Here is a 17,167-nt window from a genome sequence, read left to right on the forward strand (position 1 = left end):
ACAATGATACTGGAGGGGGGGGGGGGCAGTGGGGGGCATAAAAATTCTTCTCCTACTGACATTTGATCTCAGATTAGAATTGCAAATTGAATATAGCATTAATCATTCTTTAATGGCTAACATGTACTCAGCCTGTATTGCATAGGTGATCTTGCTCTGATATGAATACATTAGGCTCCCTAGCCTTGTTCAGTGTAATGTGTAATGTGTAGCCGGAGGGGAGTGTGTGTAGGAGACTTTGTATACAATGACGTGCTTTATCAAACCCCCTGAACCAAAATTCACTGTCATGGCGCAAGCCTAGGAGCTAATGTTGATGGTTGATGCTGATCAATGTGAAATTATGTGTAAGCTTGAGCTCATGGTATGGGAAATGATAAGTATGTACTGTATTGCTGGATACTGTATGTAGCATATTCTGCAACGCTTTTATCTTTGCAAATTTTGCTGGCCAACTGATGTTTGCAAAATGAAAAACTTGTGAAAATATTGTCTGCAATTGTGAAGTCAGCTTCAGCCCTTGGTTATTTTATTTATTTATTATTTCTATCTTTAGTAGAGCGAGGGTAATGTGTAAACATGCCTCTGTTTGGCCATTCAACTACCACTGTGGAGGAAATGTGAGGGCTTGAACCAGGAGCATGTGACCCTTCCATTGGTACAACATGTAAATCAAGTATGGAGATGGGCGCTCAAAACAACAACAAAAACAATTCTTATAATAAGCATTTCAGATAGTGCCAGCATTATTGCATATATGCCCCCATTGTACAATTTTCAATATACATGTAACAGATCTCTCATAATTTATGCTTGTCAGTCCATTCAGATGAATGTAGTTCCATTCAGTTTTTGAGACAAACATAATATCTGAATTTGACTGCCTGCAGAAATAGACTGAATACCAACCCTTTTCTAGTGATGTGGATATATCAGCTAGTGCATTTTGTGCTTCATAGTACATAGGTACCTGTTGTGCAGAACTCTGCTTCGATCTTCACCAATCAGCCCTTCACTCACCCTAGCCCTTCCTCCCTCCCCGATTACTATGTGCCATCTACAGCCCTTTAGGATTGTCCTCCATCATAATCAACCAAAGCATGACCTTGTGGCATGCCTAGCGGCACAGCCCTTCTACAGACAAACCAACAACAACAGAGAGATAATGGGTCTCTTTGTTAATTTAGTTGCTTTGCTTGGTAATCGGCCACTCAAGAGTTGTTTTCTTTAAATGAATCACACACACGTAACAGGGTTTGAACATTCAAAAGATGCATTAGAGATGAGAGCATGTCGCGTGCACTTTTTAAACGGCGTGGGACACCCAGGGCCTGTGGAGAGGAGTCCACCTGCGGGTTTTTCAGATTCAATCTCCATCACATCTTTACACCCCACCCCACCCTCCTCTACCCCCCAATCTCCCCCCTCTCCTCCTCTTCTGCATATGATTGAGAGGAGGAGGAGAAGGATACCAGCAGGTTCTCCTTCCTTTGAGGAGCGGGGCCGACCCGCATCCGATGAGAGAGTCAAATGTCAGACGTATCCTCTTGCGACAATGATGCGCAGACTTTTTAATCGCTTTTGCTTTTTGTTTTTTGCAAATATCAAGGTTGGGAAAGTCGGCAGACTATATCGTATGGCTGCATGCATTATGTTGAGTTTGCTCTCTTTTTTTGTGTGTTACTCACAAACTGCGTCAGCAATGATTTCTATAAATAGCATCAATGTTTCTCATTTATTTTATTTTCAGAGAATTCAGTGAATATTTTGTCTCTGAATTGTATACATAGATGTTTATTCTTGCTTGAGAAAATGTGCAATAGAGTCTGTATATGCTGATGAAGTGGCCTACTATAGATTTAATAAATTTCAAACGTCTTCATATTTAATTAATACCCATCAGTATTACTATACATAAACAGTGTAATAACATGTTGATATTAGAGAGATAATTAGGTACAGTAAGCTTTCATACATGTAATCTCATAGAATGTATACTTAGTTGGAAGATTAGATTTCTCCATCATGTGCCCGCGTTGCCAACACTTGCGATACTTTGCAATTAATCCATTTGATACCACCTGTCGAAAGCTCTGGCCACGTCAGGGTAATCACGTAACCCAGCGGATGGGATGTGATTGGATTTTCTCGTTGCAGACAGAATCTCTCCAGACACATTTATCACAACTGTTCTACCAGAGCAAAGATATCATACATCGTGGCTGTTTCATGTGACATGCCAAACAAATTCGAAAAGGATTGCGTTTCTTCCTTCTGCATACAAGCGAGAAATATTGCCTTTCTGCATGCCATTGCAAAATGGGCGCAAATGTGTTCGTCGGATAAAACTTTGGGATGAAAACCCAACTGTGGCAGCCCTTTCTCACTTTGTATGTCATATGTCACAGGCATCAGTCTAGAGAAGAAGAGTTCTTATTTGTTAGTTTGATAGTTGAACCTGATTCTTTTTTTTTTCATGCATTAACCTTTGAATAAAATAAATGTAGTATTCTTTCAAGTCAGGTTCAAGCAGCTTATTACATTCCCTTGGGTAATACATCATTAAAATGAAAAAAATAAATAAAAAAGTGAATAAAAAAAATTGCTGGTTTGGTCTTGTCAAATTTTTGTGTATTTTATGTAAACTAAACACACACACACACACACAAAGGCACGCACACTCCATGAATCATTGTGGAATGAAAAGCACACTTAAATTATTTGAGTGTAAAATGCTTCAGCTTGTGTTATGGAATGTTGGTTAACATTAACAAAGTCCATAGATGCAGATTCACATACTTTTTTTTTTCTCCCTAGCAACTGATGATTACATTTTGCATTTTATATATATTTGGCAAAAAAAAAAAAAAATATATATTTATATCTGCAGACCTCATGCAGAATTTGCTTGAAGCATTCTGCAAACTTGATTCCTTCTGGGATGTTCAAGGAACCAGAATGAATGTACGTAGGAGGGTTTCTCGACAAAGGCTGATTTCTGTAGACCACTGTGATCGCCATAGCAACAGATGATAGCATTACCCACCTGCTACCGGCTTGTGAAAGAGGAAGGAAGATGAGAGAGGGAGAATGATGGTCGTGGAGTGGTAAGGAAAGGAGAGCAGAGCAGCAAATTTATCTGATGGAAAAGACATCCTCGCGGAGAGGATTCATTAGGAGAGGGACTTGGTCTCCAGATGAGTTGGAGAACAGGTGATGCGTCGCCGTGCTGTTGCCGTGGAGGAGCAGGATGATGATATTATCAGCGGCGGAAGAGTGATTGGTTCGGGAGATGCGACGGATTTGGTCGTATCGCCGCTTTTATGAGAAGGGAGTGGGCTTCAAGACCGGTTGAAGTCACTGCGGGAAAGTTTTCGACGGTGAGCGTCCAGTGACGACAGTGTCATGTATTAAAGTGGTTTGAAGTGAGTAGAGTGTATAGAATGCTCGTTCTGCAGGCCTATCCTATCAGCATCAATTTTACTGCAAGATGTAATTTCAGCGTGGCACTTTGAAACAAAATGATCCACCTCAAAGATCTGCTGACTGGTTAAGTACACTATTTTCTATGTACATGTGTGGGTGTGTGCATACTTGTATACATGTGTCTGTGTGTCTGTGTGTATTCGATAGAAATGACCACTCAATATTGTAGTTACAAAGAAAACCTTTCGTTTTACATTTTGTATGATGATCCAGCACAGACATTAAATGTGTGAACAAGTATAATTACTCTTTCAAAGTAAAGCATTTTAGTACAGGAATTGGATTATGTAAACATTTGTCCTATTACAATTTCTTGAGTTACCTCTTCCAGGACTTGTGATTTTTAATTTCTGTTGTCTGTAGTTGTCTATTTAAAAGGCTATAGTTTCAAACACTTTCATAATATATATCTCTGAATTGCACTTTTGCATACATTTCTTGATGGGATTGATCGATTAATTACTTTATTGTCCACTCTGGAAATTCTTCGTACACTGGATATCACAACAAAATAAACATTGAATACATCACAGGTACACCACAGACATATCACAAAATACAAATGAAACTGACTCATATTAACATACAATAACATATGCACCATAACAACATAATACATTAACCCGACATTTACAACTATACGAAAACTATCGATATATATCACTTTAATACAATTATTCAACTCATAAATGTATTCATTAATATTCTTTCCCTATATCATCATCACTAGATACCAGACAATATCTCACCTACATATCCCAATTTGTATTTCTATAATTAACTAAAAAAAAAGTTACCATGGCAACACCTTATCAGGTACAAACACAAAGTGTGTCTTGCGTAACTACACCTATAGATTATTACACATACCAAATTCTAAATAAAATTACTTAAGATTTACTTGTGGTCTGTATGTTTTATCATTTGGGGAAAGTTCATTTCATTTGATGAATAAACAAGCAAAATATACCCAAAATTATGTGACATAGAGTTTAAATGAATCTACAGATTGCTCAGAAAGGTGGCTGCATCAAACGCCGAGATCGAAGGCACAAATGCGCCTGTAGAAGTCTTTTGTACATCTCTAGAAGAGTGACAGCTGTTTGAATAATTACATCCTCCAGGTAGGAAGGAGAAGGGCATTGTGCGAGGGTTTGACTCTTTCAAAATTACCCGGGGAAGCAAACTAACAACAAAAGCACCTTACTTCTACCATAAAAACTAAACATATTCTGCTTATATAAATGTGAAAAGCTAATTGGCATAACTTGTACATTGGTCGTAGCTATGTTAGAACCATTTTTTTTTTTGTATACTGTATAAGTGGAAATTTTTGCAGGATGGTAATTATCACCCAATTTGTGCAACATGAAACTAGCGTGAAACCAAAAGTGTGCCAATATTTTGCTTAAGTGAAACTGTAATATTATGTTATATATTTGATTTCAAGGTGGGTATATTCTAGGTATTACTGCTGTGCATGTTAATTGCAGTTTCCTTCACATTTGCTAGTCCTGTAGCATGAGTGAATGTGCTGTCGTAATGCAAATGAGTTACCTTTTATGCTACAAAAACCATTTGTCACCGAGGCAGGGATGAGCTGGTTTGAAGTGACTGTCTCTGAAATTAAAATCGTTTAAAGTTCATCTTCCTAGCCAGACGTGAAAAATTACTGGCACAAAAATTGTGACTTTTACAGTAATATGAATGTTAGTATTCTTCCTCGGTACAGCCTGAAGAAACTTTCAGAAAATACAGCCCAGTCAATTCTAGATCTTGATTGGTTGAAAGTTCTGCTCATCATAAATTGTCTTCACTATCAAATCATCTTCCCCCCTGAAATTGGTCCAAGTATTGATGGAGTTGGACTCTTTTCCTCTGGTTTCTCAATAGTGTCATATCTCCTTTTAGCTTCTTATTACGGGATCTTGTAGCTTGACGATGATATAAACAGAATGGTTGCAAATTGAAATGTGAAATCTGTGTGCATATTATGGTGAGATGTTCCCTTAGCCATTGATATACCTCTGTGAAGCCTTGATGGATGATGTTCGATTTTCGGCGTCCTTGCCGGGACTAAGCCCGGGGATTTGTCTGACCATTTTCATGATGTCAGGCGGACGGTCTCCTGTCTAGCTTTGTCCTGCTTTCATCAGAAAGCTACAAATCCCAACAACAGGCATGAAATATTCTTCATCCAATCTGCAGTCAATACGCTCCAGAAAATTTTGTGGTGCATATGGTGTCCTGGACCTTGGGGTACTTACTGGTGGCAATTTTTCTGTTCTCCTTGCTTGTGTTTTTCTTCTATTTTTGCATCTGACATACTTGCACACTGATCTTCGGGATTTGTGTGGATATAACTGTGGGCTACAAGAAATCTGGACATCTTAAATTTGATTACAAATATGTCAGTTAAAAGTTCCCATTGAAATGTTGGATTATCCACTATGCTATAGCTCGTAAAAATGTGGGATTATGAAGTGTTCTGTAGTTGTATATTTGTGACCAGATTTACCCAATCACATCAATTAAAGTTCTTGGGAAAAAACTTGTGTGCAGAAATGAGTAGACAGGAGTTTGGATACAACTGCATATATTATCTTGGGAACATGCTGCCTTTTTCACCCATTGAGGATGTTTCGATTTTGCTACAAGACGCATTTCCCATAGACACTTGCCCGAGTATACTCAGGACTTGTCCTTGACAGGTTAAAAAGCAAGGAGAATATTTTTGATGAAGCTATGTATTCTAGGCAGCCATATTCTTTTGAGCTCCTTCAGAAGGCCAATAGAAGTTGTTTGTACTGTAGATGTGTTTATAGGAACATGTTTCAAGCTAATTGAGCCTTTTCTTCGTTCTTTAAAAAAAATAAGTTTCTGAAAATAAGTTATAGTCATGTTTCTGTAATGTTTCTAATGCATGCTTTAAAAATATGATAAAGAATTTGTGTCAACAGGTGTTTCATGGAACATTGTTTGTGGTCTGCAGGTCCCTGTGATAATATGTTTGTATTAAAGTGATCAATGCATGCTTGTTTTGCTGTCTGAAAAACATCGTCAGCCTGGCTATTTGCCACACTTTCAAAACTGGGATGTGTCCACTTTGTTTTCATCTGCTTTGACGCTCTCATTCTAGAACACTAGGATACATGAGAAGTGTATTCCAGTGGCAAACAGCGTTGTGGCTGATAATTGCTGGCAGTGGTATTGACACAAACATTGATTGTTGTCACGTCATTAGAAATCGAGCCAGGTTTGCGCTCGGGGAACGCTCGCGTCAGCCGCTGGAGTGGTGAGATGGATCCGTGTCGACCCAGTACCGAAGGCAAGGTCATAAGTATCGGGTTCGCTTCCTGTGCTGGAAGCTGAAGTAAACATTCGAATGCAACATTAGAGATACAAAAATCCTGCCTCTGCTCTTCCCTAAAATGTATGCATATTAAGAATGGGACACTTTAACAAGCAACTGTTAAGAAAAAAGGTCATTCTGACCCATTAAAGCCCAAACAAAGTTCTGGTATGCCTGCAAAAGTTGTCAAATTTTGCTCCAAAATGTGAACGTATGCCTAGGAAATGTGCGGAATAACGCTGTAATAACAAGATATTCGATGGGTAAGGACGAAAATGGGATATATTAACCAAAAACATTCAGTCTCGGAACTTACCCGAACGGGGTCAGGCTAGACTCGGACTCGGGGATAACTCGGCCTCGCTTTGCTTGACGGCGGGATGAGTTGCACTGCTACTGGTTTTCCCTCTGGATTGTACAGTACTATGCATACGGGAGCGGCCTGTATAAACTACATTGTAGCGTTCTGGCTACTCGCAGTAATGGTCCGAGTTGTTACAACACGCGCATCAAAAACCTCTTTGGCGCGCATGCAAAATTAGTGTGCGCCTCTCAAGCACCTCTAAAAACAATCAAAGACAATTGATAAACAACAACAAAAACTTCAAAGACCGCGCGTCTCAGCAACTGAGGTGATGTGCGTATTATAAAGCGTCTTTGCTAGTAGGCTTGAGGACCGCGCGCTGTCCATTTGTTTTGTACAGGATTAGCACGCACTTTCCTGTCTGCTCAGTAAGGCCTCATTTGGCCGGTGCCCGTAGTACTAATGCAAAATTAGTGTGCGCCTCTCAAGCACCTCTAAAAACAATCAAAGACAATTGATAAACAACAACAAAAACTTCAAAGACCGCGCGTCTCAGCAACTGAGGTGATGTGCGTATTATAAAGCGTCTTTGCTAGTAGGCTTGAGGACCGCGCGCTGTCCATTTGTTTTGTACAGGATTAGCACGCACTTTCCTGTCTGCTCAGTAAGGCCTCATTTGGCCGGTGCCCGTAGTATTATAGAGTACTGATGAACATGGCGATCACGAACTGTGTGTAAATTGTCTGAAATAGGGTCGAGTTTTCCCTGAGACCGAGTTAGTCTGGAGCCTTCTGGAATAAAAGTCGGTTTACTGACTTTTATTATTTTTCTCAAAATACTCCAAAACGACTCATCATTCCGGCAAACCGCGTCAGCCAGGTAAGTTTCTTTGTAGACTCTTTCGATATATTGCAAGCAAATATGAAATGGTGCCAGACGGGTTCTCAAGCCCTTACCAGAACTTAGTTTTCACTTTAAGAACGGACTGATTTTTACTGTAACACGCATTTTCCATAGACACCTGCCTGAGTATTCTCGGGACTCGTCTTCAACGGGTTAACATTTATGATTATGGAATGTATTCTATGAAGCTGATTCATAGATACTCAATTTATCATTTAAGCCTTTCTTCCTTTCATCCAACAGTGCCTAGTTTATAAATGATTCATTGCTTGTCATGTCCTCGTACATATACTTATTCTGCCATGTAGAGTGTACATTTTGTACATGTTTATGTTTTCCTATTATAAGAGGCTCAGTGGAGTTTGCCAAACTGATTTCCCAGCTGAATACAAGTAGACGTACCGTTGGAGTAGCGACACTTTGCTTGTTCAGTCACATTTCGCACAGGTTGCCTGCCTTCATACATTGCCACTAGTGAAGACCTACATTTGACTGTACCTCATGGTACATGTGAAGACTTTGATCGCAAAACAACTTAACTCCATTCTTGTAGAAATGAGATATTTGTGATTAGAGCTGCTGAAAAACTAAGAAAAAATGAGAAAATTCTGATATTTGACATCATTACTTCAAAAATATTTCTTTGTATGTTACTAGTAAGGTTTCTCTGGGAAGCTTTTATTTCACTCAATCTGATGATGGACTTACTTTAAAATGTTTGAAAAAGGCACTTAGCCCATTTTGCAGTCAAACTCTTCATATGAATTATTACCAAACATGCATTTTTTTTTTTGAGTGAGCATCTCTGTTGAGAAGGAGGACCATCAAAGGTTACATCATTAGTTTGGGAGTGGTATCAATCAGGGCCAGATCCAGGAATTCCATGAAGAGGGGGCGCCATTACAAAATTACAGGGGGGCGCACACACCACTCCCCCATTTTTACTTTTTGTTTCTTTTGTTTTAACAAAAATAAATAAATAAAGGGTTTGGGGCTCGTGCCCTGTGTGCTCCCCCCTGGATCCGCCACTGTCGATAGTGCTGTGTGTGGTAGCAATTAGTGTATAGATTGATTGAGCTAATTAGATGAGTAGTGTGGTGGATTTGACTCCCTAAGTATGTTAATATTCAAAAGAAACAGTTGGCAAAAAGCCAGAATTTCCATATAGGTACCAGAGAATCTGAAGTCAAGTTGCATTGTTGCTTGGCTAATACAGATCACAGTGTGTGTATTCAGGCTTAATCAGTGCTACAGGACTTAAAACATGTAAGGACACAGGAGTTACCTTCTGAGAATATATGATATTCAAATTCTTCAGCGGGTGGATCCATTTATACGCTTTTCTTCTTTTTCTTTTTACTAATTTGTTCAAAAATAAAGGAGAATCTGCTCAGGAGTATTACCACATTTAATAAGACATTGTACAATGTAAGTCACAGGAGCAGATGTGTATAGGTAAATAGAGTCAGAAAACATGAAACTGATTTATCTACACCTTTTGTAACTTGTATCCCTCTTAATAAATGATTGCATTACTACCAATTGCTGATAAATTTACCTGATATCAGGGTTCTACTGTATATGTGGTATTTTTTTGTAGTGTTTACATTTTCATGAACTTTGCAAACTGTGTACAGATATTTGCAGAATTAACTTATCACGAAGATATCACCTCCCAAATCATAGATGCATTGTTTATCACATGATTTACAAGCATGAAACAGCAAAGCTAAATTTTCTCTTGAAGAGTTAAGATATTTCTTTCTCATTTTGTCAGCATGGTTCACGATTGCGAGTCGTCTCACAAGTCCCAATTTTTGTTTTTTTTTTGTCCAATATATATTTTATACCTTACCTTAAACTTATATTTTTTAGTGGTAGAGTAGCCAACTTGTAAATATGTTTATGAACAAATAGTTCTTGATAGTAACCCATTACCATATGTTTAATTTTATACAGCATTATGAACTGGTAGCATAGTTTAGTTTTTTTTACATTTTTTTTTTACTGATTATATAGCAGTAAATTATGTATTCTATCTCATTTTATATCACGTTTAATACTGTATATGATGTTAATTCAATTTTGTTTGTATTGTCATGCCCAGAAAGGATTTGACAGAGTCAGAAAAATCGACTTAACCCATCCACGTCTCATCCCACAAAAAACGTGGGAAGCATTATTTATGACCAAAAGAGGGCGTCCTCAGACCTCAGGCTTGGCCAGGAGCTGTAGAATAATTTTAGCCAATCACAGAGATCCTTACTGGGACTCAGAAAAATAATTTATGCAAAGAAACCTATTTTAGAATGTCTCTTATTGGCCAAAACACCTGCCAGGGGTTCGAGCCTGCTGAGAAACTAATCAATATTCATGTTTACAGCGCGCATGCATCTTTGTTGCCCCAGCAACTGCAGTGATTCCTTACGCGCGGTATCGTGATATCGATCTCCTCATAGAGTGCTTGACGATATCTGATTACGCGAGCTCTTGCTGCGGGGATCCTTGTGTGTACGGTGTACGTGTACGTACGTACGTACAGTGTGTGTGTGTTGAATTCCATTTACGTTAGTGAGTGTGGGTAACTTCTCAAGGTTTCCCGTCCATTTCTCTCTCTTTTCTCTCTTTTGCTTTCGTATCATTCTATATCTTTTATTCTCAGAGTACAATCGTACTTCTGAGAGTGTTTTGTTCATTTTTCTCAGTGACTATCTCGTTTGCAACAATTTAGAGGTGAGTTTTTGTCCTAGTGTTTGTTGAGTTTTTGGATTGAACACGATGTAGCTTATCTACGTGTGTGAGAGAACATCGTAGTTTGTGTGGTACCAACTCGTTTGTTTCCGTGTAAGCATTTTTACCGTAAAGTGTCTTCATCGTTCGTCTTCCAAGCATCGTGTTTTCACCCTAGTTTTCCTCATCGTAGTTTTTTACCTCGATTTTTTTTTTGCGGTGCAAGATGTTCTGTGTATTTTTTTACGGTAAAATGCCATCGTTGATGATCTTCGTGTATTCATTACTAGTTTTTCACCTCCGTTTCATTTTTATGTCTAACGTAGCGTAGTTACAACTATGTTTAGAGCTAGTTAGCTAGGTCTGCGATGTCTGTATCGTTTGCTGATGTGTTTTGTGAGCTGAGAGTGACTATGATGGGAGTGATATTCACGGTTTTGCTGTGGTGGAGGTGATGGAAAGATGCAATTTATTTCGTGTAACCATGCATGACGTTGATGATGGCGAGTAAAACTACGACACGAGTAGCCTAGCCTAGGCCAATGACGAGAGCGACACTGAAGTCAAGAAACGGGGCTGATGCTCGCTCGTGCACGGGAGTGGTCTAGAGACCTGCATTATTTATATATTTTTTTTTCTTATTCACTCGGGTATCTAGTGCTACAAACCCAAAATTCGTGTCTCTGAAGAAACTCAACCAAAAGCTTGACAACAAGTTTGCATCAGGTCTATTCTGTAGTAGATATTGGATCTAGATTCTAGGCCTAAATGGCGATGCTAATTTAGTTTTCATTTAGAACTCGACGAAATCCATTTTCTTTGCTCATTTTTCAACTGATAAATTATTTAGAACTGTACTAAAATTCTGATGTACTGCATTCACCATTGTAATGAAGAACCTGCTGATCAGGTGTTTTATTCTATCCTTTTCATTTCCTCCCTTGGTTTCCTTCCTGTCACTTTCTTCATTGACCCTGGATGGGAAAAAAAAAAATCCCATCTTGCCATGTAAAGACAGAACACATACCATCATGAAATATCATGACATTGAAATAATAATGAAAAATATATAAGTGACCAAAATACTTGTTTGTGAAAATAAATAACAAATGAAAGGTGATTTCTCATGGAGCAGTTCTTTCAAATGTCAAACAGCTTCGATAATGAAGCAAGTGAAATCTGAAAACTATCCTGGCAACAAGTTGATATTGATAGGGAATTCTAACGAAAACTGTCACACCATTTGATGTTTGAATTTGTCTTTTTTATTGGATGAGGTTATAAAACTATAAATGCCACCGATAAAATAACAATCCTCTCAATTTGAACAAGAGCAGTAGGGTGGTACACTGGTACGATTCCGTAAACAACTGATTATATATGCATCGTATCCATGGGCAACTGCGGGATAACTGCAAGAAGGCGCAGGAAATTAGACTTGAGTCAAGAACGATTATTTATTATTATTTTTTTATTCAAACTATTACTTTTTTTTTCTTGGACTGGAAAAAAGCCAAAATATTTCATATTACGCTTCTAAAATATATATGAATATCTGAAATCTTTTTATCGTGATTTTATGAAGAATTAGAATTATTTTAAAAAATATAAATACTAGACGGGCTGAACAAGGAAGTCTAATTTCACCCCAAGAATTTGCAGCACACCGCATCTCGGGTGCATTCCTAGCGTTCTTGCCGCACTCGGCTCTCACCTAGCTAGCTGCCATGTGCAAGCCAGTCACAGTGCATGTTCACCGCGCACAGTACACACGTTGTAGCCAGTTCACCGATCTCATTCCTGATCTCGTGCGTGTAGAAAATTCTCCCAAAACTAAGCCAGACATGATTTTGGAACATACATTACAGTGTCAAGACCTTTTCAGTGGACTTTGAATTCGCTATTTGTCTGTTTTAGCTCTTGAATGTACGACTTCGAACGTCCGATTTGTTTTTTACCATACCACGTGGAGCTAGCTGCGTGTTTTTTCAGCCCCATGCTTCTCCACACACGTCATCACATACACACAAGCCATCGCGATCGAAGTTTGAGCGATAGCGATAACATGTGCGGAGCAGACATGCGGATTTCAGCACAGGGTAAATGGGTAGTTGAACGTATCACGATTGTAAAACAAATCTTTTTCTATGTCTCTGCAAATTTGAATTAGGTTATCTCAGTATAGATAGATTATGATACATTACAAAATAGATTAGCAATAGCAAGAACTTGCGTACATGAGCGTTATTAGATAACGTTGCAAAATAAAAACCCCGTCATTGAATGGAATGTTCCAGAGCTATCTCTGGGGGCTCGAGGACACTGTGGACACGTCTATTCGCAAGTGGGTAAGATGTGATTACAGATGGCTTGAAATGAAGAGGATTTATGAATGAAATACACAGAAACAATATTTTTTTCATAATTCCTGCACAGTTTATTATTTCTTTTCATAAAATCCACATAAACTAGTGCTGCATTGAGTCAAGTAAGTGCATATTAGCACGAGTGTACACGCATCATCCCTCCTGCCTAGTGGGAATGACACAGGCAGTTTTTCAATGACGTATGAATGCTCTTCGCGTGTAGATCGCGCCGTAGGGAAGATCGCGCCCAAGTTCATGGCCAACTTACTAGGCAGGCACGATTTTACAGATTACACAGAGGCCCGTACGTGGATGGGTTAACTCAATACTCCTGAAATATATGGCATATACAGTACATATAGTATGCATGTATTGGGTTATCTACACCTCTTAAAACTGTTGTTTGTGTCCTTCTTGACTGACTGCATTAGGTCTCAATTACTGCATCTGCCTGATAAAGGGTACTGCCATCCACAACGTGGACCCTGAGGTTTTGATTGAGGGCACATTAAATTCCTTTAGTGTGGACCTCATTTTTCTTCCAGTATGTAATTAGCCTATTTTCACTTAATTTACTTGTTTACAGACGCTTGTCATCTTTTTCTACATCCCCTCATCAGTCCTTCCTTTTTACCAGGTTTTACTCTGTGTCTCCTCACTCAATCTATATTTCTCCTTCACTTTTCTGAAAGATTTAACCTCCTGGTCTCAAGTCTACTCCCTTCATCTTTCTACAACTATTTCATTATGGTTTATTTTGAAAGACTGAACTTAGCCATATGTTTATAATTTAATGGCACTACTTTCAAATGTCCACTCTAACTTGCTGTTTGAGATGCTTTGATGGGAAATTGATGAAGAAGCATTCAAATATCGGTTTGTGATATTCACTGTGAAATGTGATATGACTTCTGCCACAATTTGTTTAGTAGGTAACAATAATTTAAGTGAAAAGATATTACTTTAGTATATACGTGTATGTACTTTATACAGAAAAATGATAACTTGATATGCATGAATACTGTATTTTATGACAATAGGGGTACAGATAATTGTTTGTCACGCGAAGAAAATCTTAAGTAGTTTTTCTTCGCAAGACAAATGATTTTCTGTTCCCCTATCATCATAGAACTGACTGTGATGGTCGACATCTTCACAAATATACTGTATTCATCAAACAACATGTCTACCCCCCATCTGCCAAGCTGTGTTTTAATGTATGTAGATGACACATACGTTGTGATTCTCTTTTCCCCTTCTTTATGTTTTTCACTTCCTAACAAGTGAGGTATTACATCGTAGAGTTAGGTCAGAGAGCTTGCGGGTGGAGGCTCTGCGAGGTACAGGGGCATAGAACGTTGGTATAACGCTGTGATTGACAGTTAGATTGTGTTTGCTGGAGCATGAGATAAGAACAGGTAGGAAGAGAGATTGATTGATGGATAACTTGATTAATAGGAAGATTGATGAATAGATACGTGTATTACATGTTTGTAAATGAGCTGACAGACAGAGGAATATGTAGAAGAGCCATTTTCTTAGATGGATATAAAAAACAATTGCAACTGATTGACAAATTGCCCTGTATTGACATAAATAAGCCCCAAATTAATCAATGTCTGGTTTGGTGCTTATTTACTTCAATGTAAGGTAACTTTTCCATCAGTTTCAATTAAAAAAAAACCCAAAAAACAAAAACTTGATGCAAGAATTTCATTAATTGTCCCCGCCGAACGAGTTCAAGCAGGGGACTATGAAACGGGCTCCGTACGTGTGTGTGTCTGTGTGTCCGTCCGTCTGTGTGTCCGTCCGTGTGTCCGTCCGTGTGTGCGTCCGTGCGTGATCAAAATCTTCAATTTGCTACTTCTCTGTCATTTATGAGCCAATTTTGATTCTGTTTGCTTTATATGATAGCACTACATGGGAGCTTTGAAACTTCTACACAGAATTTCAGTCGTGACCTTTGACCTTGACCTTTGACCTATATTGTACATTTTGCTACAAAATGCTACTCCTTCGCCATTTCTTACCCGATTTTGATTCCATTTACTTTATGTGATGGCACTAGGTGAGGCTTCAAAACTTCTACACAGAATTTTGACCTTTGACTTCTTTGACCTTTGACCTTGATTTTTGATCCATATTGTACATTGGCTACAAAATGCTACTCCTTCGCCATTTCTAACCCGATTTCGATTCTGTTTGCTTCATGTGATGGCACTAGGTGAGGGCTTCAAAACTTGTACACAGAATTTTGACCTTTGCCTTCTATGACCTTTGACCTTGATTTTTGACCTGTATTGTACATTTTGCTACAAAATGCTACTCCTTCGCCATTTCTTACCCGATTTCAATTCTGTTTGATTTATGTGATGGCACTAGGTGAGGGCTTCAAAACTTCTACACAGAACTTTGACCTTTGACCTTAATTTTTGACCTACATTTTGTTGTACATTTTGCTACAAAATGCTACTCCTTCGCCATTTCTAACCCGATTTCGATTCCGTTTGCTTTATGTGATGGCACTAGGTGAGCGCTTCAAAACTTCTACACAGAATTTTGACCTTTGACTTCTTTGACCTTTGACCTTGATTTTTGACCTATATTGTACATTTTGCTACAAAATGCTACTTCCGGCGGGGACATCTATTACGCACCGCGTAATTTCTACTTTTCCTTGTTTGAATGTAGAAGAATATTACCAGGTAAATATATTGACATATGGTACAATGTGATGAATATATAAACAAATAAACAGAAAGAGATGAAGAGGAAGAGAATTAATGGAGGGAGATATGTCGTATCATATATAATGAGATAATTGTGGCATTCACACTAATGCAAATTAGTGAGATTCAAATATTGAGATCTGCTTTGTGATCCATATCTTAAGATTTTTGCCAGTTTGGCCATAAAAATCTCACTGAATGGTGTGATCAGCATCTCAATCCGAATCCCAAGAAACCTCATGATTGTTTTGGAATTATCACGATTATTTTAGAAATTGGGATAATTTGCAGTGTGGCGAGTGTCTGAACAATGGATAAAATAGTCTCAAGATATTTATCCCACCATTCCTAACACACATCTCAGCAGTGTACCAACACAAGGGCAAAGGTAATCATTTAGGTAGATTTCAAACATGTGCAGTTTGGTTGACAATTTATCACAATCAGCAATTTTATAGTGCTGCCCCCCCAAGGAAAAACGCAGTATCTACATCCAGCTCCATTTCTCAACAACCGAGATATTCACCATTTTATGTTTTTGCCAAAGCCCCTGGAAAATATACTCTTTTGAAAAATTCCTTCGTTGTGGAATTTTAGTCTATCTAGCTACCAATTTTCCTGGAAAATATCATTTTGTGATTTTGTTTTGTTTTTAAGTTATTAATGAAAATGTAGATACTTCGGGGAAACCCCATGCAATTGACTGATTTCCCCAAGGAAAAACGCAGTATCTACAATGGAACGTATTTCCCCAAGGAAAAACGCAGTATCTACAGCGGAATGACTGCCATAATTATGTATGCATGTAGACAGTTCTATACATCATTGTACAAGTATTCATGATGCACCATCCTCAACCTCTGGCCCTGGGGGATGCATCCTCCATCCCCCATTTATGCCCTGATTACAGAGGAGGCTTCATAACAATAGCATTAACAAATAACAGATCGTTCTTGGAACGTTTTGCTTACATTCCCAGACCGATCTTGCTGTAAACGTTACGCGTTTATGAATATGAAGCTTGCCAGGGCTGTAATGTGATATGGCCTAGCCGCTAACTAACGTTAGCATCTAGAATACTAGATCTAGATTTGTACAGTCTAGGCTAGAGTCTGTCTAGACCAAAATAAATCTAAATCGGATGTCTGGACCTAGATCGATCTAGACTAGGTCTAGTTTTTATATCGTTTATTCTAGGCTGGCTACGTAGCAGGCTACACGAGTCTACAGCCCCAGGCTATGCACGATACTCACAGAAAAAAAAAAAAAATAGCCTAGGCCTAAAGTTAGAACCGCA

General features: G+C 38.5%; 1 protein-coding gene across 2 annotated transcripts in view; it reads left to right on the top strand.

Annotated features, from left to right (window-relative positions):
* The window catches only part of LOC140244586 (uncharacterized), a 145,804-nt gene that overhangs the window by 42,807 nt on the left and 85,830 nt on the right, over nucleotides 1-17,167 (top strand). The gene's annotated exons all lie outside the window — the stretch shown is intronic.

This window comes from Diadema setosum, chromosome 21 (assembly GCF_964275005.1).
Source record: "Diadema setosum chromosome 21, eeDiaSeto1, whole genome shotgun sequence".
Lineage (NCBI taxonomy): Eukaryota > Metazoa > Echinodermata > Echinoidea > Diadematoida > Diadematidae > Diadema > Diadema setosum.